This window comes from Stegodyphus dumicola, chromosome X2 (assembly GCF_044657685.1).
Source record: "Stegodyphus dumicola isolate Sdum_Otavi_A_Nest chromosome X2, ASM4465768v1".
In the NCBI taxonomy this organism is placed as follows: domain Eukaryota; kingdom Metazoa; phylum Arthropoda; class Arachnida; order Araneae; family Eresidae; genus Stegodyphus; species Stegodyphus dumicola.
Genome location: NC_140781.1, coordinates 102744247 through 102764510, shown reverse-complemented (window position 1 = coordinate 102764510; position 20264 = coordinate 102744247). Strand labels below are relative to the sequence as shown.

Below are 20264 nucleotides of genomic sequence, written 5' to 3'. Positions count from 1 at the left end.
TTCCCTGAAGCAAAATAACCGTTTCTTGAACAAATCCTTTTTATTAGTTTCTCATGACTCCACGCGAATGGTTTTCAAGACATTTATATGGTAGTCACTGCTCATTGTCTGCTCATGTGTTTGAAATGTAGACTACGTAACAACACTGAGTAACTTTCTAAAACGTGTTTTGTTGAACACATGCTGAAGTGCCTCCATCACTGAAATTTTGATTCAGGGTTAACTATTTCACCAGCATATGCATAGAGTAACATGTGTCTTGTAATGGCTTTTTCCAAGTTAAACGCAAAATCTAATCAGTTCTTTGTAGCATAGTCATACAGAGATCTTCAAACTGCCCTCGACGAAACGGACTAGAGGCGCTTCCTCTCTTGTTTGACCAAATGCTGAAAGTTATGGCAGTACCAACAGCAAGCTGAAATAAGCAAACTAAACTTTTACAAAACTCTATATAAGATTTCAGCTTCTAATATCTGGGAAGAGAAACAGTGATAGTCTCAAAATATTTCAACTAGTCCTTAGATGCCTTGCTCCTAAAACAACATTTTAGGAGCATGCAGTTTGTTCGCAAACAATAACAATAAGTTATGCTGTAAACGCTACAATTAGTAATAACGAATAACACTGACATTACAAATGAAACTAATTTGAATTCTGTCTAAGAATTTAATGACAAATGGATTATGTTAAACAGAAGTGTACTTTAGGTAATATTCATTAAGCGTGCCCGAAAAACCACGATTCCCACTTTCGTCCCCATTCGCAGTGTCATAATATTGAAATACGTCCCCCCCCTTTTTTTTTACAGTCGCATGCATAAATTGGTAGTTAACCGATAGTTTGTAACAGTACTTGGTTGATACTGGTACAAACTATTGGTTACTATCGGTATTAGTACCTATTGGTATTTAACCGCTAGCTTTGTAATTAGATAGAAAAATAAAACAAAATCTTGCTGCTTTGATACGAAGTAAGATAGAAAAAAAAACCATGTCCTGTTGTGCGGACATTTGAAGAGTTAGATTATTTAACTATGATAATCATATCTACTTTATTTGCAAGAAGCTTCAAATTCCATAGTTGTCATTCTTCTAGCAAGAGTTTACTTACTTGTATATCATTTTGATAGCAAGAGAAGTGTAATAAAGTCATGAAGGATGTCAGGTTGTTTTGATGGTAATATGTAACAAATCTAAATTTTCATTAGTTCTGTTTTTTTTTTTTTTTTTTTTTTTTTTAGTTATTTGTTTTAGATAATCTACTTTGTTCCTTTTATCGAACTTAATTCCTTCTGAATACTATTTTTAGGAAACACTTAACTGGTGATTTTAAATTGTTAGTAAGTATTCAGTGAAAATATTACTAATGACATTAAGCAATTTGTGAACGCTTATTTTTTTATACAAATAACACAGTGATTTATTATTTTACTTAAATACCTGAAAAGTATTCTTTGGCTAAGCTACAAGGTAATTAATGTTAGTGTGTCTTTGATTTATATAGTACTTTGGAAAGGAATGGTATTTTCCTTTATAGGTTTTTTTTATTCATACTTATGAGTAAAACGTGAAACAATCTTTCTAATGAAATAGTTTATTTAATTTCTGTATTAGTTAAACATTTGTTTTTTATTATAATATATAATAAAGTAATATTTTTTTCTTCTCTTTTGCAGGTAAGAAATTTCTTTTCTGCTGATAGAAATGTGAACATATTTGCAGATTGGAGTATTCTGTGTGAGTAACACATACTAATTCGATTTGAGAACATTAATATTGTAGGAATTCCAAGTTCAACTTGCTGTTTTGGTGGATTTTCTGTAATAAAATCCACATAATTATGTTTTTCAACGTTTAGGTTTGAATGACCCCAGATTATTTTAGGTGTTCTGCCTGGAACTTAAAATATAACCATCCATGTGCACATTAAACCCAGTCATTTATTACTGTTAGCTATTGAGCTATCTTTGGTATTTATATAATTCTAGATCTAGTTTTGCTAGAAAGTAATAAAACTGCGAGGTGAATTACATAATAGGGCGCAAGTACAGGAACAAGATCGTTGACATTCGTAAACGGGGAAATGTTTGGAAGTATCTACAAGTTATTTCGCACGAGCGAGTGATTATTTCATTCCCATTTATGCCTACGTAACACTTCTTGTCAAAGGACATAGTATGATATTAATTTCGACGTTGTTGAAAGGGAGGATAAATCGGTGGGAAAAAATTCTTAAGACATTCTTTTAGATAATCCAAAAGACTGGAAAAAAAAAAACCGATGAATCTTTAAATTTCGTATTCCTTTTGTTAAAAAGTCCTCCACGAAAGGCATCCCTCCTCTTAGGCAGATAGCCCTAGTGTGCTTTGCCATAATTAAATACACCACACCGTATTCCTTTTGTCAAGATCACGAGAAGTAATACAGTTTCAAATTTCCCTGGCCCAAAAGAAATTTTTAATCAACTGTTTAGAAGACCTTTAATATATAGATTCGATCTAGGCAGCTTAGGCGAAAAAAAAAAAATTAACCTTTTGACGGTCATGAATGAGCGCAGCTTGCATTACAGTTACGCACCGCAGTGGGCGCAAACGAACACAGTTCACATTACTGATTTACAACTGACAGCTATCCGTGCATATTTGGAAACAGAGAATAGCTTAATCTCAGAACCACCGAAGGGTGAAAGCAGATTCTAAATGTACGTTTTTGAAAATTTAACAGATACAAAATAACAAATTAATAAAACTAGTTTTATTCATTCAGTTGTAGTCTAGAATGATGAGAAAAGCGTTCAGTTTTATAAATTCTTTCATGTAAGATCAATGATTTACTTATAAATATAAGCAACCCAAAAAAAATAAATAAAAAAAAAAAAGAACTGCATTAAATACAGAAGAATTTTAACTATCCAAACTAGCTTGGACAACCAAAAAAAGCGCATCCGGTAATTAGTTTGTCTTTCTCCCATATAACCCAAATACGTATTTAATGAGACATACAACTGAAAGGGATTTTATTTTTTCGCTTTGCCGTGTTTCATGTCAGTAGAGTTTACACATAAAAAAATTTTCGTAAAATAAAACAGCCTTTTTTATGAAAATTGATCTATTCGGCAATTTTTATTTGCTTACCCATACCTATTTCGATTAAAATAAAGCCATCAAAATTAGTTTTATTTATATACACACTAAAACTTAAAAAAAAAAAAATTAAAAAAATAATGCATAACTAACAACTTTCCTGGTTTTCTTCCCATATCCTGGTTATCAAATTTTAGTTTTTAAACTATAGAAAAGGTTTCCCTGCGATGATTGAAATTTATTGAATAAATTAAATTAAAAGATGTGCAAATTTCTTTCGTCCACTCTCGGTGATTTTCAACATAACTTTCCGTATCAAATTTATTTGATATGAATTCCTTTAATCTTACTGTAGACTTCTGGTGGAAATTCAGCCAATGGTTAATCAGTAAATATTTGTATTTAATTTTGTTTTACATCAACAAATGTTACACTGCTACGTTTATCTGCACAACGGTTTGTACATTAATTATTAATTTTATTTTCATCGCGTTTAAAAGCGCTTTGTTAAATAAAAGCTTTTCTTCCCTACTCAAAAATTTCTCAGTGTAAAAGTGTAAGAAATATATGAGAGGAAATTTAAATAAGAAATGTTTAGAAATTCTAATGGAAATTTAACTAAGAAATTAAATAAGAAGTGTAAGAAAAATATGAGAGGAAAAGTTAAAGAATATGAAATCAGAATACCTAACTAAATACTAATATATTTTATAACAAAATAATATTATAAATAGTAAAATTAGCTGAATCATATGCTGTAAAGAGAAATTAATTCAGTTTAGAATTCTTTAGAAATAGTGGCACTGCGCAGCGCTAAGACCTCCCGAAAATTCCCAGCTTAGGATGCAAGAATTTTCCGGTTTCTCATATCTCACGGTTGGCAGCTATGATAATGATATTTTTATTTTTTGCTATTCGACGAATAATTAAGAAAATAATTTTAATCTCTTAAAACAAAACGCATAACCAATTACTATTTAACTAAAATAACAAAATGAGATATTATGTAATTAACATTAAAATAACAGTAGACATGTGAAAAAGCACATGTATGTTTGAAATATTAAAATCCCGCCAAACTTTGCCAGCCGATAAAAGCAGTTGGCGTGAAACATTGAAGGACAATAAAAATTATATCTAACATAACAGCATTCAAATTACTACCGATAAAATGTTTAAAAACGAAAATTATTTATATTGGCCTCTGCTGGTATTTATTTTTCCGACGTTTTATTTTATACGGCAGTAGTTTTTGGAGTTATTTCTTCGAATTTGTTCGGTCCGGAAATTAGACAAGCAGGTGCAGTAATAAAGCGCCATCTAGTGAGCTTTCACAAAGTGTAAGAATATCCGCCTTCTTGATGAGTTGAACGTTTGCTCTTTTGGGAGAACGATTAATTGCCAGTAGATTATTTATAAACCAATTATTTGTGGTACTAACAACAAAAGGATACTGTAAGTATACAAACCTACGTTTTGACTTTTGTTTAAAATGTTAATTTAGTGAAAATGGTTTTTTTTAGTTTAGTATCGTACGACTGAGTGAATTTATTACTGACTTTTGGTATTTTGGTCCCCTATCTCTCGCGGTGTTACCTCACATGTCGGTAACAGTTTTAAACTTTACTAATTACGGTTACTAAATCACAAGTGCGACATGGTACATGCCAAACGTTTTCAGAATATTTTTTAATTAATGTCAAGCTCTTTGAAACTTTTTTTTTCTTCCCTGTATATCCCATGAAGTCAACTTGTTACTTTTATTAACTGATTAAAAAAAACAGTGATTAGATAACGAAATGCAAAGCATATTAAAAATGCAGTTTTGTGATATATTATTAGAATATCACAGTAGATAAAGAGTTGATTGAAAGTTAAATTAATAAATACCATTAGTTTTTTTTAAGGGCGACCTTTTTCTCTGCTTGAGGGTTATCATTAATCATGGAACGCTCTCGATATTTACAAACATTCGTTTCAAAGATCAAGGACGTGTTTTATGGAGTTACCGTAACGCGAACTTGCATACAAGCAGTTCAGAATGAAAATGGAAAAATTGTTAATACTTAAAAAGTTTTTCAAATTTCGAAAATCGAAGGGCAGCAATGAAGGTAAAATTTCAAACTGCTTTTGATCAAGCAAGTTTTAAATTTAAAAAGTAAAAAAAAAAAGTTAAAAAACTGTCTTGAAAAGAATTTATAAATAAAAAATTTCAAAGGAAGTGGAAATATGGATTTTAATTCAACAGTGGCCTTTGTTGTCAGTTAGGAAAAAGGTGGAATTGAAAGATCAAGTTGCTTCAACAGCTCTAAAAACAAGGTTCGGTACCGAAAAGCTGTAGCACAACATAATTAAATAATTAACATAAAGAGCGTAACTAATAATTAGGTGAAAATCGTAATCTGTGTTAAAAAAAGAAATCTTAAAATTTAACCTGATTTACTAAATTAATGTTGAGTTTTACTTGGTATGTTGAATATGATTTAACTGGTATGTTCAAATAGGAAATAATTTAAGCAAAGTATTGTGTTGAGCAATTTAAAGCGGAAAATTTTTGTATTGAAAGAGCGCACCTTATTTCTTGGTGTAGTATAAAACTGTATGCTAAGAATTATTAAAAAGTAAGTTTTATGTAATATTTTAAAACTGGTTTGCTAAAATTTATTAAAAAATAAAGCTTATGTAATATTTTAATAATAGATTTTTATTATAATGTGAATTGAAGGGAGAGAGAGAGAGAACTTAAACAGTACACTTATGATGGCAATAAAACTGGGAACAGACGAACTTACAGCAAAACAATTATTTTATCAAAATGCTTAATGCCACAAAATGCAGCATAGACGACTTAATGGAGGGGAGGGATTAGTCTTATTGAGGATAAGGTCCGACATTAGTTGCATAGGTTAGGCTACATGAGTGTGGCAAAGCACGTGAAGGCGATTTCTGTAAGGGGAGGGATGGCTTCGTTGCGGACTTTCTAAGAGAAGCTGGCTCGTATTCGCTATACATATGAGGGTAATCAACCATGCAGCCAGCCCGTTCTTCTGGGTTTCATACTCGGATCTACCAGTAATCAGCGTTTTTAACCATTAGGCCACACTTCGTGGCCATGAAAGAAAGGATTGCATCTGTCTACGAATCCGCTGGGTACCTTATAGGTGATTACGCTACAGTTTTCATGGAGACTCTTCTCTTTACCTCCAATCTTTCGAAAGGACTTTCGGCCTAACATTATTTTTAGTGCATCCCTGCTGCAAAGACACTATACAGTTACAAACACTCATGGCTTCTCCAGGGCCGAACCTGACTCCAAGGTGACCTATCTGGATCGCCTACTACCATGCCAACAGAGTGGCATATAGTTTTGTAATTGTTAGTACTAATTCAGCAATAATTATTAATTATTCGATATTTTATAATAATTTCCTTAATGAACTATTAATAAAAATGAAATTAATTTTTATAACAACAGGGAGTCGTGTAAATTGTATTAATCTCTTACTCGTCAGAATTTATCTTCGCTTAAAATTCCATTAAGAAATTATTCTGTTAGTTTCACTATTGAAGACTTAGTAGACACATAAATGACAATACGCGTGGAAAAATCTTTGAAAAACTGGAACTTGGTAAAGGTTCCAAGAAACATTGACAGGAATTGCAATTCTTGCTTATTGCCCGACCGTGTAATCAAGCAATCAACGTCCATCAGTGTACTGTTGCTTGAGTCCTCCAAGTAAACATTCATCATTCGAGGCCTTATGTTTTTTCTCTTTTTCTATGTGTATGTCAGATATGCAGATGTTAGTTTGAGACAAAAGATCGTGCTAAAGCCCAATAAGATAGTATTTGAGAGCCTCTTGGCATAAGTAGGAGAGCATTCGAGACAGTTTGAAGAGGGTTCTCTTCAAATAGAAACTTCGGAATATAATTTTTGAAAGGCCCGTTAATTACGTCTATTAGTTATCAAATGTACACACATCACGTATTAATAAAAATGTATTTTCAGAGCGAAATTATTTGTCAAATTAAACAAACATTACACTGCACTCGTTGCTCAGAGCTCAGGTACAACTGTATATTCTTTCAAGTCGCATTTCTTTAATTTCTTTGTATTGTGTTTCTAGTTACTCAACCACTGTTTGGCTAAAAGTTGCCTTACAAGTTTAAAGTGATTTTGAATAGGTGCTTATGAAATGAACATCATAGTCATTTTCCAATTAATAGTTTAATAATATATTAAGGAGCCATCAATTAATTTTTGTATACCCCTGTAATGAAAGAGTGATTATATAAAACATACTTTGCACTGCAGTTTAAACACTGGAGTGTGTAGAAGAGGCCATGTTGAGGCGTCTAATTGACAACTGTACAGTTTCATTTTGACTTTAAAACTCCCACTTGATTTTAATTTTGAAAATTTCTTTCACTTCTGTTTACTTTGGGATTATTTTTTAATTTGTTGCTTTGAAAATATCATTTGTTAAAATTATATTGTGGCTACTTTGAGAAGTTAATTAAGTGTTGTTTCACACCGTAGCAAAGCTGGAAATATCAGAAATTTGCACCTTGCGACTGAGTACTTAGAAATATTAAATTTCTTTACCTGCCTCAGATATGAGGTCTTTTCTTATAGCATAAATATTTATTTTCATTAATCGAATTTTTTAAGAGCTTTACTTTTCAAATGAAATTACTATCCAAATGAGAGAATAATTGTAAATGCAAACAATGCAAGTAAAATTGAACTTGATAGCCTTGTAATTAATTTTGATTTTAGACCTTAATATTTGGACCTATTTGGATCCAAGGTTTTGAAGGCTATGCATTTGTATCGATGCTTCTGTGTACTTAGCGCAGATAACCGGGGAGCGATATTTAAAATTTTTATGGTGTAATAAGAAAAGCCGTCGTACTATGCTATCTTCCTTCCTCTTACTATTTTAACTGATTCTAGAATTATTCCAGGCATTTGTTGCTATAGCATCGACACATGTGAAAAAAAAAACATTTTCCCCTTTTTGAAAGTTATAAATTAAACAATGAATACAAACCGTAGCTAATCAACAAGTGTGCGCGTCTAGCATGTTGCCATCTGGGGGGGAATGATTTCTGAACTCCGTTTGAGTGGCTGTTATTCACTAAATACGATTCGCTTTTAGAGACCCCGAACGAAAAATCTCCGATTGTCTATACAATAATTTAGTAAACAAAGTAAATAATTTTTTCTCTGAAAGTACAAGATAGGATTTTTGTTGAAACTAATGTATCGGTCGTAGATACCCAAAACGCCCAAGGAAATAAAATTAAAAACTACCTCTAGAAAACGGATCAAGTATATCTTTAGCGTGTTCTTTTTGAAACTGAAATGAAATCAACAGTGACTTTTGTGCAAGGTTTAATTACATATATGTAATTTATAATTAACCGCTTATGTAAATTGGACGTCTGTTGATCCCGCTCTGGAACTAAGGAAAAAGGTCACATGTTTTCCCAGACGGACTCTCCACTTGATCTTATTAGGTTGCCCTCCTTTGTATCCCCGCCCCTCCTCTCACTTTGACGCTTAGACGTCGGCAGAGCTCCAAGAAGGAAAAAAGAAATGCAAGAATGAAATGAAGGGGAGAAAAAAATAGAGGCTGAGATCCAAAACGCATATTAAGAGGGGGTGAAGAAACAAGTTTTTATAAGGCTTCTGGATTGTTTTATAGCAACTTTAATCCTTTCTGTCTTAGAACGCTTCATTTTTTGCGCTATTTGTGTATGTCTGCTATAACTTCAAGATATTTCCCTGAGAGGGCCTCAATATAAAGTGTATATTCTCAAGTGGTGTGTTTCTGTCGGAAATGCTTTTCCTCTTATTAACGACTTGAGCATGAAAAGTCCTATTCTAGTTGTTGGCGACACGCACGCGCTACTTAACTCCCCCTTTTTTAAAATTTATTTGCGGGCGGAAAATTTTTGATAGCCTGTTGAAAAATTAGCCATAATGATATTTTTTAATTAAAAAAAGTATATAAAAATCATGCGAGTATTTCGCATCTTTTCAGGAAAAGCAACAAATAAAACTTGTTTTGCCAACTTAAAAAAAGAATCTTTTTTTTTCTTTTGGATAAGATTGATACAAAACCCCAAAAAGGATCATCCGGCGCTTGTTTTTGAATTTCTTTTTTTAATGTAATATTGTTGTGTAACTGCTGGCTAATTTAATTTATATTAGTTTTTATGGTACTATTCCGTTTTGAGGATCGTAAAATGTTGCAACGAAAATGTATGTGCAAAAGCGCCAAATCTAGCAAACAAGCCTGTTTAACAGCGCGCCAAATCTAGCGTGCGCGCTGATTTCAAATTGCGTAAAGTTTAGATAGTTCTATATTTTTTAAGACGCCATTGAAATACTAGTTTAATTTTTAAATCCTTTTTTGATATCGTATGGTTTTAACAATTTGGGAATTGTCCATGACGAAAAGTCGGCAATAGAATTTTTTTAAAGAAAAGGCATAATTTATTATAGAAAATTATGTTTGAACAACCAACACGATGAAATTATGCTTTAGCGATAACTCGGTAACGAAATAGCGATGCAGGAATCCATTCAGTTATGTTTAGCCTTTTTTTATATAAATTGTAATAATAAAAAAGCATTATATGAAATTAACCTTTCATATAAATTAAAACAATAATCTTCAGATAGTTATTTACTATTATACTTCCTTTCTTACGTTAGGGTTACCCCAATTATTTTTGGCAGCACTGGCATCAACACTAGTTTGGCGATTTTTTGCGATCCTCAAAACGGAATAGTACCATTTTTATTTAAAGTGGTTTAAATGAAAGTTTTGATTTGAGTTGTAGTTGCTTTACTGAAATTGGGTAACTGGTGATGACTAATCGTTATTAACTTTAAGGAGACACTTATTTTTAATTACTGTTTGAAAACTTAAGTTTTATAACAGTAATTAAATATAAGTTTCTTCTTAAAGTTAATAAAGATTCATCATTACCACTTAACAAACGTATATTTTATTCCCGTTACAAAACTTAAGTTTTCAAACAGTAATTTAGTAACATGGCGGCTGAATGATATAAGAAAAGAAAATTGTTGCCAACAGCTAAATTCATGCCATTCACTAAACTGAATTGCACTTTCTTTGGCATACATTTTTATTTTCTTCATTATCAACCATTTTCTGCAAAATGGCTACACCACATTCACTATCACTTCCTTTAGAGCCGAGCGGCAAAGTCGCTGAACACTGGTAGTTCCCCCGACCTGTGATCTATTCCAGGCGAACGGGCTAGCTGCAAGAACATTTTGGTGGTTTTCCTCATGTTTAACGTGTGTATGAGCATGAGCCAGTTTTCCTTAGAAAGTCCTCTACGAAGACATCCTTCCCCTTAAGCCCTTGCGTACTTTGCCATAATTAAATAAGCCAAACCTATCACTGTTTTTATCAGTATCTGAATGGGAATCTGACGATGTAATTCTAAATCTCGGCTGTTCCTCATCGCAACTGTCGGAATTTTTGTAAGCCATGTAACATGTTTCTCCTTCAGTACTATACGAGTCACTCTAAAATAAGTCATCCATTTTTATTTCTGACATTCCAAAAAATTAGGGCAACAATTTTACCAGAAAAAAAGTTTTAACCATTCGTCATTAGAGGGAAAAAAATAATTTTCGAATCTCGCACGCTTTCTTATATATTTCGATCTTGTGGAAAGATCGAAACATAATCTCAAAACGTTTTGTTTCTAGGGGTTCTAAACTCCTACGATACAATTAGGTAACAGTTGGAATACAGCAGCTCCCATGGCCTGATGGAGATTTTTCTATAAACTCGCATGGCAGTACTTTTATGTGGAAAGAGTTAAAACAAATTTTGTTGTTGTCTTGTTAAAAAATTTTTAAGTACATAGTGTCAAAACATAGTGTCAAAATTAAGCATAGCTGTTAAATTCTTAAGAGGTACTATGTTTCTAATGTAATGAAACTAATACTTAATGAGCAGAATTTCTCAAAATTTCAATTTAATTTCATTAGATTTCATGGATAAGTAAGAGACACAATTAACGATTGGTAGATTCTTTTATTTCCTTTACAATTACGCGTACTTTTTCTTTATATCCTAATCTACAACGCTAAGCTGTAATCAAGAGGATTAAATAAATTGAATCCTAGTAGTTTCATTTGAGGTTCCCCTTCTAGCAAGGCTAGCTTGCAGCATAAGGTATTGTGGTTTCACAGTAGGCAAATAAATCCGAGTCGATTTTATTAGAAACTCTTCCACGAATGTAGCTCCTAAAACAGATTTAGTTTTTCCATAATCAATCTGAAACATATTTTTTACTTAGCTAAAACAAGAGCATAAACCGAGAGTCGGATATAAAACCGTCAACTCATAAAATTTGCTGTATAGAATTTTCGTAATATTTTACGCGTGTAACTTAAATGTGGCCCATTTTTCTGTCAGAAAGTCCTCCATGGAGACATTCCCTCTAAGGGAGACAGCTCTCACTTTTCTTACTAGTTAACTAACAGACCAATCATATCAGAACATTTTAAAACGGATCGAAAGAACGTGCAGTCTAAAATTTTCATTCCCGGATTTCTCAAGTTTAACTCAAGTCCGAAGACCTACAGTTTTCTGTTTTAGTTCTATTAGCTGTGCAGGCAAAAAAAAAAACCTGTTGTTAATTTCTCAAAGGAAATTCCTAACTATCCAAACATGCAAAGTAAAAATTTTTATTTAAAACACTGTAGTAATGTTTGAATAGAGGGAAATAAAGCGAAGAATTTAAGGAAACAATGCTTTAGAAATTGTTAACAGTAGAACATCCGCGCTGGAGTGTCGAAGACCTGGGTTCAATATCCGGCATTAGGCAAACTTGGCATCCAGTACTTAATAGTTTCCGAGTTTCACTTAAGACGAGACGAGATAGATCAGAATCAGAAACAAAAAGTTTAATTGCCCTTGCCGTAAAGTTTCCATTGTTTCTTTTACTACCTAACTGTTACGATTTCTTAAAGAGCTTCGGGCGTCAAACGCTGAATAGTTCATGCGCGTGGATGGGAAGGAAGATTTGAATGCGGCAACGTTTCAGTTCTATCATGAAGTCGCAGCTCCCGAATTAGCAGTTATTATCTTCACGGTCCAATTATCGTGGAGGTGAACGTCTAGTACCTGGAGGAAATTTTTTGAAAAGGTCTGGAATCTTTGGCATCCATTTGCTTCGCTTTTTATCACTAATACTCTAGATGTGCATTGATATATTCGTAGAATCTCCAGAAAAAACTCCACCTTCCTTGCACGATTTAGGTGAAGGCGTGTCTAAATCCATTTGGTGTCAATCAAAAGTATACATTTTGCATTTTTGATCAGATAGCTATTTCAGTGAGACAAAGGAGTTACAATTCTGATGTTGCCCATTTAACTTACTCTGAAATTAGTATTCAGGTTTACAGCATAAGAATATGAAATTAAATTTCTCTTCTTTTATTTAATTTTCATTATATGATTTATACACAATAGAATTTGGTTATATTGAACGCCGGGGAGAGAAATACGTACATATTATGGCCATGGTAAATTAAATCTGCGTGTGTGAATGCGAGTAATTTAAAATCTTTTTTTCAGCCCAAAAATTTATATTAACATATCATCATAAATTTTCTCATACATTTATTATGTGCACATAACGGATGTGGGTGTGTATATAAAGATAATAAGCTGAACGGTTGGTTCATTAATTTTCGCTAAGTACATATAAGGTATATACCTTTAAAGGAAATACCTTTATAAAAGACTTTTTAAGGAAAAATGTGGGTTGTATTTTCATTAATTTTCGAGAAGCCATAGAAGTTTCATTGAATTACTAGTGTTGTATGGCTTTTCCACTTGGTCACTGGTCCCCCTGAAGATAGTAAGAAAAATGAAAGAAAGGTTAATTTCATAACATTCAGCGAAGCCCATCAGCGACTGAGCGGCAAAGTCGCTGAACACTGGTATTTCGATCCGGGTTCGAATCCCGGCGAACGGACTGGCTGCATGGGCGTTTTTTGTGGTTTTCCCCATGTGTAACATGTATGCTATCCGGTTTCCCTTTGAAAGTGCCTCCACGAAGACATCCCTCTCCTTAGGCAGACAGCACTAGATTGCTTTGCCCTAATTAAATAAACCAGCCATAACATTCAGCATCACTGCTGAACTAATATAACTGTTATACAACAAACGTAAAATGTCTGTTATCTTTACGCTGATCTATCTGACTTGGAACTGATTTATGAATTTTTATATCCACAGCAGATGATGTTAGAGTTTAACAATCAAAAATTAAAATGGTTAAATCAGCATTAACCTTGTTACGTTCCTGTAAGTTTCAAGATTACTGGATCTTTCTCAGAATTCTAATATTCCTTTACCAAGATTTTTTTGCTCTCTTTTATGTGTATGGCGAGCATATCAAATCCACTGCTTATGATTGTGCTGTTAAGGTTTATTTGATTGTCATCTGTCTACCCTTTTTCTTTTCTTTTCTTTTCTTTTCTTTTTTTTTTTTTTTAATGCCTTTTAAGCGTTTTCTTTATTCTCCCATTTAGTATTAAAAACGTGATTTTTCAGAGTTGTGAATTAGTGTAAAATACGTGGGTGATGGAAAAATTTATTTAAGAAGTAAAATTATTTAAGATAATTATAAGTAATTGTGAGACGAGAATTGAAACAGACAATTTTTGTTTTTAACTTTTGAGTACGCTCATAAAGAGTATAAATGCAGCTAAATTAGTGTGTAAAAGATGCTAAAAATTTAAACATTAATGAGGATAAAATTTTGTTCAAAGAAAAAAAAATATGGGGAATTTAAACTACACAAGAGACACAGTTTGCTAACACATGCATATTACTGTAGCACTAAAGCAGCCGAGATGGTTTTTTTATCCAGAGATTTTAGTAGTACTATTTTCTGCGAGTTTAGGGGATTAAAGAGAAACATGAACTCGAGTAAATTAACAAGCATTGAATGTAAACAAGTAAACACGAATTCAAGTAAATGAAATATGAATTCAAGTTAAAAAACTTAGTTGTATGTAATTTCTCAAAGGACTGATTTGAAACTTAGGCCCTATGTTTTCAGATCTCAGAAGTCTGAATTTTGGAAACTTTACATATATTTCACATTTTGCAGATATTATTGTGTATAATACCAAAAATCACCGATTATCTCAGAGTTCATAATCATATTATATCACCGAATTCTAAAAATATTATTGGCCTAATCATGATTTTCCTATTAAATTCTTCTTCCAAAGCTGAATGATTGTTTATTAATCAATCCATCTTGCTCATTAAGTGTAGATAATGGACCTCACAAGTTATTTCGATTCTCTGTGGTCAGTATCTTGCTGTAGTAAGCAATGGTTAATCCGGTTTCTTATCCGATCTTCGTGGCCTAATTGATCTTTTGTCTTACAAGGGCTAGTTGTGTAAGATATTTATTTTTATTTCGATCATTTTTCCAGGATGGACTTTTTTTAAGGGTGTGGTCATGACATATTTTTGACAAACTTGCAAGGGAGTAGCAGTTTTGAGTTCAATGACACCGAAAATCATAATTTGGGTAATGGTCGTTAATTAATTATTATTTGTGAGATAACTGTTCAAACAAAAAGACTGATGTAACTACGGCTGGTGTTACAGTCATTTCCAATTCAGCCACACTCAGATTTCCTAATCATTGATGTACCTAATTCAATGGCATTAATTTTTTTACATTTGTTTTCCTACAAAAATTACATGTGCCTAACAATGCTGATCTAAATTTTAAAAAAGAAAAAGTATTTCTGCCTTAGAACTTATTTTAATTTTTAACGGACTTTATCGTAGTTTCCTATGTGAATTCAAGGGCCCATCAGCGGCCGAGCGGTAAAATAGCTGAACACTGTTAGTTCGGTCCGAGGTTCGAAATCCCGCGCTGGCTGCATGGGCGTTTCCGTCGTTTCCTTATGTAAAACGCGCATACGAGTCGGTTCCTTTAGAAAGTTCTCCACGAAGGCATCCCTCCCCTTAAGCAGATAGCCCTCGATAGCTTTGCCGTAACCACATAAACCAAACTTAACCTATGTGCATTCTCATGGAATGCAGCATGGAAATTACTTCAATTTTTTTATCCAACTTGGTAGGGAGTGAATCCTCAATTACCACGATGACATTTTGGACAGATTTAAACATACACGGTAAAAACACTTTTATATGCTACTAAGCCTTTTGCCCACAAAAAAAAAAAAAAAAAAAAAAAAAAAAAAAAAAAAAAAAATGCTTGAAAATTTATCCAAAATGAAAGAAAAAAAAAATCCTGATTTTTTGCTTTTAAAGGAGTACATAAGATCTAATTTTAGAAAAGGATTTATTTCTAATGTGAAAGGACTCGAAATTTTTTCTTGTAGTAAAAGTGAGACTTACATTTCTATGGCAATGATTCATATGATTTCCAAATCGCTTAAAGCAAAATTAATAGTGATGGACTATGCTGAAAGAAAATAACCCGGTAGTGTTTATTGGAACATTAGCCAGATTTCCTTTAAGTCCTTCCTTTTAAGGCTTTCTCATTTCAGGCAGATAATTATGAAATGCATTGTCGTAATTAGCGCTCCGAATCATTTAGAAATTTATTCTGCGGTTGCGTAGAAGGAAGTCTTTATACAATTCATTGCCAATATTTCAATTAATTTGTAAATTAATCTCCAGATGCCTAGACTGCATAGTGGTTTTTGGAGCCTATTACGTACCGAAGGGCCCGAGTTCGAATCCTGGAGAAGACGTGGATGTTTGTAAATCTATAGTGTCGGTGCGGCATGGCGGCACTCTAAATGTGCGGTGAGCCGAAAGTCCTGTCTTGTGGATTGGTGGAAGGGGAAAGGGTGGGAGACCCCCGGATCTACCCCCGCGCTGCTCTTTCTCAAAATTGGGGTGGAAAATAGAAGTCCAACTTCTCTTTGGAGTTGGCTCTGGCAACCATTGTTCCATGTGATATGGACAAGACAACAACAACAACATTTAATCTCTATGAAACCATTAGATATCAACTATCAATAAAGCACTTGGTTATAGTCTTTTATTTTCGTGATCTTAATTCCGTGTAGCCCACCAGTAGCCGAGTGGTAAATTCGCTTAACACTGGTAATTCGGTCCGAGGTTCGAATATCGTAAACGATCCGGCTGCAAAGCGTTTTCGTGGTTTTTCCGATATTTAACATGTATACGAGCCAATTTCCCTTAGAAAGTTCTCCACGAAGGCATCCCTTCCCTTATGCAGATAGCCCTCGAGGCTTTGCCGTAATTACATAAACCAAAGTTTAATGCCGTGTACAAATAATTTTTGTAAGCAGAAGTATTCAATTGCAATTTAAGTAAACAATAACACAATTCTGTAATCTAAAATGTGAAGAATATTTTTACGTGAAACTGTCTTGCTTATGTAATGGTGATTGAATGTTAAATAAATAAAAATTAAAAAATCTTAAAGGTTGATTATGTCTGCTTGATCTAATATTAATATGATCATCTTGAAAGAATTAACAAGCGCATTTACCCTCATCTTTAATATTTCAATGTGTGAATTGTACACTCATATAAACTATTAAATTATCAATGAAGGAGTCGAGCATTACTAAGCAGTTAATACTTGACGAGTATTACATAAAATATCAAAAATGAAGTAGAATTACTGAGGTCTTTACCGATAGCATATAACACCTTGGGATTATTAATAAAGGCTGTATAAAATTAAATGACTATAAGAAAGTAAAATCAGTTTATCTTAGGTATGCGAATATTAATATTTAACATCCCATATAAAATTAAATGCGACGCAGAGCAAAACAAATGAGCATATACTTCTGAAATACAAATAAGAAATACGTTAAGTATATAACTTGGAAAAATACCTATATTGTGTGCCAGATTTAAGCTAGTGCAAAATGCAATTTAAATTTAGCTATTATTTGTTATTTTGTAAAAAGTCAAGAAACAAAGTGAGTCTATAAAAGAGTAATAAATGTCTTCGTTATATCTGACAAGTCGAGTCTAAGATAAATAAGTAGGCGTAAATGGAATTATTTTAACAAATTAAGGGATCTTGTAGAAAGTTGCAGTTTGTATTAGACTTCGTAGAGACTAAATCTCAATGTGTGTTAATGACATCTGCTGTTGTAGGATGAGAAGAAAGAAAAAGGCCGAAGAAGAAAGAAAGAAAGAAGCGCTCGTCCAGTAAGTTACGGATATAGGATCTCTAAGCTGTCTAAAGATAAATCTGAGGCATTAACTGCACGTTTGCGATTCACTGTGATATTCCTTTTCCTTATAATACATTGCATTGATCGCCGCTATTAGAGCGATTCAAACATTTCTTTCCTTTTGTATTTTCCCCTCTCAGACGCGTAATAAAGAGGAAAAAAGAAAAAAATGTAACAAAATGCAAAAATAAAAGTGCCTGTCTCAGCCTGTTACTTCTACAGAGGGAACGTATAGTAATTAAAATCTTAAAAACCCTTTGGTCAGTTTGCGAGAATGTGGCATTTTAATTATTACATGTCCCCTCCGCAGAGAGGGTGTCCCTTAGGGGCCATACCAAAAAAAATCTAAGCAGTTAGTACAACGCAGGGAATGAAAATCTTAGATTTGGCTAGGATGCGGCAGTACTAGTGGAGGGAAGCCTTAAATTTACCTCTTTGTACGAAATAAAGGAAGTGTAATGGCGAAAATTTCGGGTATCATATTCCAACGGAAATATGCGTTTTGACCATTCCCGAATCTATTTGGACGATTGTTTTGCTTGATGTCTGCACTTGTGGACAGAATAAAGGACTCCTTTTTTTCCCCCAAAAACGGTTAGTAAAATGGATTAAAAGTAGATTTTTTTGTGACGTCTGTACGTACGTATGCATGCATGTGTCTCCCATAACTCAAAAATGATTAGATACAAAATACTGCTATAACATCTATTTGTGCACCTTTCTTTTTTTATTGCAAGCTGCAGTACCAAACGTGTATATATAAACACATCCTTTACCCCACTTAGAAATCCGTACCCGGCCTTTACTTTCGCAATCATTGGCCATAGTCCTATACTTCTATTTAGAGAACTATTTTAAATGACGAAAATATTCATGTTTGGGCAATGTCAAATTTAGAATTGGGAAAGTTTTATACTCGTTATGAAAAAAATAAATCATAAGAAGTTTGACTCCAGTGCGACAAATATTGACCGGGATATCTAATTTCAAAATTTGCAATTTTGGTGCCGTTATCAACCTGTCTTGAGGGATCGGATAATTGAGTTAGAAAAATTCGAGGAAGTAAGTTCAAATGAATTGCAGTGAAAAAATGTGTATAATTTAATAGGTTATACGAGAAAATCATGTGGCGTCCTCATCAGACTTTTATTAATCGTTACGTAGCACAATCATTAAGCGTTATCGTTATTACATTTGATATTTGGAATTAGTTCAATAATTAATAAGGAATTTCGACTTAGTTTAGTGTTATTAATGTTGTTACTACATTGGCATGTCGTATAACTACTTTTTTTTTTTTTTTTTTTTTTTAACTTTTTTGCGTCGTTTTGAATGTACTTACTAGTATCCTCAATTTAAGTGCATGATTTTACTGATCTTAATTCTAAGCAGTAAACTTGTTGTAAAGTTTATTTCATTATGGTGAAATATACGACGGCTATTTGCCTAAAGGGAAGGATGCTTTTGTGCAGGAACCTTCTAAAGAAACTGGCTCGGGCCCACGTGGCACATGGATAAAATGCCCAGCCAGCCCGTTCGCCAGGGTATTGAATAGGATCAAACTACCCTTGTTCAACAGTGGTTGGCCCTCGATAGTAAGATAACTATTACACTGCTATCAAGATTCAGTATTAACAGGATTATAATGGATTATAATTAATAGGATTATAATGTATGGTAATGTAGTATCAACAGGATTGTAATGTAATTGGCACTTTTCCTAACTCTAAATTAGTTTATGGAAGATTTAAGTGCGATCTTTACTTCACAGTAAATTTGAGACAATATTTTAAGAGTTAGCATTACCCTTCAATAAATTATGCAGGTAGTTCCGGGTTTCCATTCCATTCAACATGAAAGAAAAATCGTGAATACTAACAAAGAGTCTGACATTCTGATTACTCATTAAATTGGCAGGCTTAGGTAAATTTTTTCAAGTTTTAGGCTACCTTTTAAAGACGAATTTGCTCGTATGTCTGAAACGAAGATACGCGCATTTGCTAAGGCAGTATTGCTTTTGTAGAGCTTTGCGAAAGTAAATTTACTGCGTATATAAAGACAATTAAATGTTATAACTGACAGAATAAAGTTTTCTAATACGCGAATTAATTTTCAAACTATTAACTATGTGTAACAAAAAAGAAGGGCTAAATACTAATGCAAATAATAATTAACAAAATTTGGCGTAGTAAACATTAATTTACCAGAGTATAGCTTCGAAGGCTAAACAGATAATCATTCCTCAACTGTGAAAGTAAGAACGATGATCCCAAGTAAGCATACATTTCTTTTCCGTCAGTTTCACTTTCGCAGCGTAAAAAGAAAGTTCTATATTACTTTTGGAGCAATAGTCCTACAAAGCGGGTCATTTTACGCTGATTCCTTTTATTTATTATTAGATGCCTCGGCATACTACATTTTGAAAAATCTTTGGTGGGGCAGGGAGGGGTTTTTCTACTAACTCTAAGCAGTTAATTTAGTTTATAAAATGGGTTTTTTGAATGTTGAAATAGCTTCTTAGTAATTTTGTACAATTTTTGGTTTTCGAAATAAGTCTATATTTATATCTTTTAAAAATTTTTAATTAAGTTCTACACCTTCCCTATTAAACATGACAGATTTTCGCAATAAAATTCATTTGGAAAACATTACTCTGCTATACACGTAATTTAATTTAATAAGCATATATACCTTTTTGAACAGATCTTTTCACTCAGCTTCACTTTAATTTACGGTGCGCAAAATTAATAGCTATTCTATAACACAGAAAGATCGTCCCGAACACAGTATTTTGGATGTGCCAGTTATACACGCAAACCTAGTCAGCGAGCGTGTATATTCCAAGAAGGCGATATCTTTTTTACACATGGCTTCTTTTCAGACCGTTTGCAT

General features: G+C 33.0%; 1 protein-coding gene and 1 long non-coding RNA gene across 4 annotated transcripts in view; both read left to right on the top strand.

Moving 5' to 3' along the window:
• Positions 1-20264, top strand: part of LOC118187672 (cyclic AMP response element-binding protein A-like) — a 339383-nt gene that overhangs the window by 107635 nt on the left and 211484 nt on the right. The window contains exon 1 of one of the 3 annotated variants that reach the window (XM_085809270.1): positions 4513-4537. The exons of the other annotated variants lie outside the window; for them this stretch is intronic. The gene's annotated coding sequence lies outside the window, so the exon portion shown is untranslated. Of the gene's footprint in view, positions 1-4512; positions 4538-20264 lie in introns of those variants that run through there. 3 annotated transcript variants of the gene reach the window in all.
• LOC118188614 (uncharacterized) overlaps positions 1-20264 on the top strand; it is an 82991-nt gene that overhangs the window by 54422 nt on the left and 8305 nt on the right. The window lies entirely within an intron of this gene.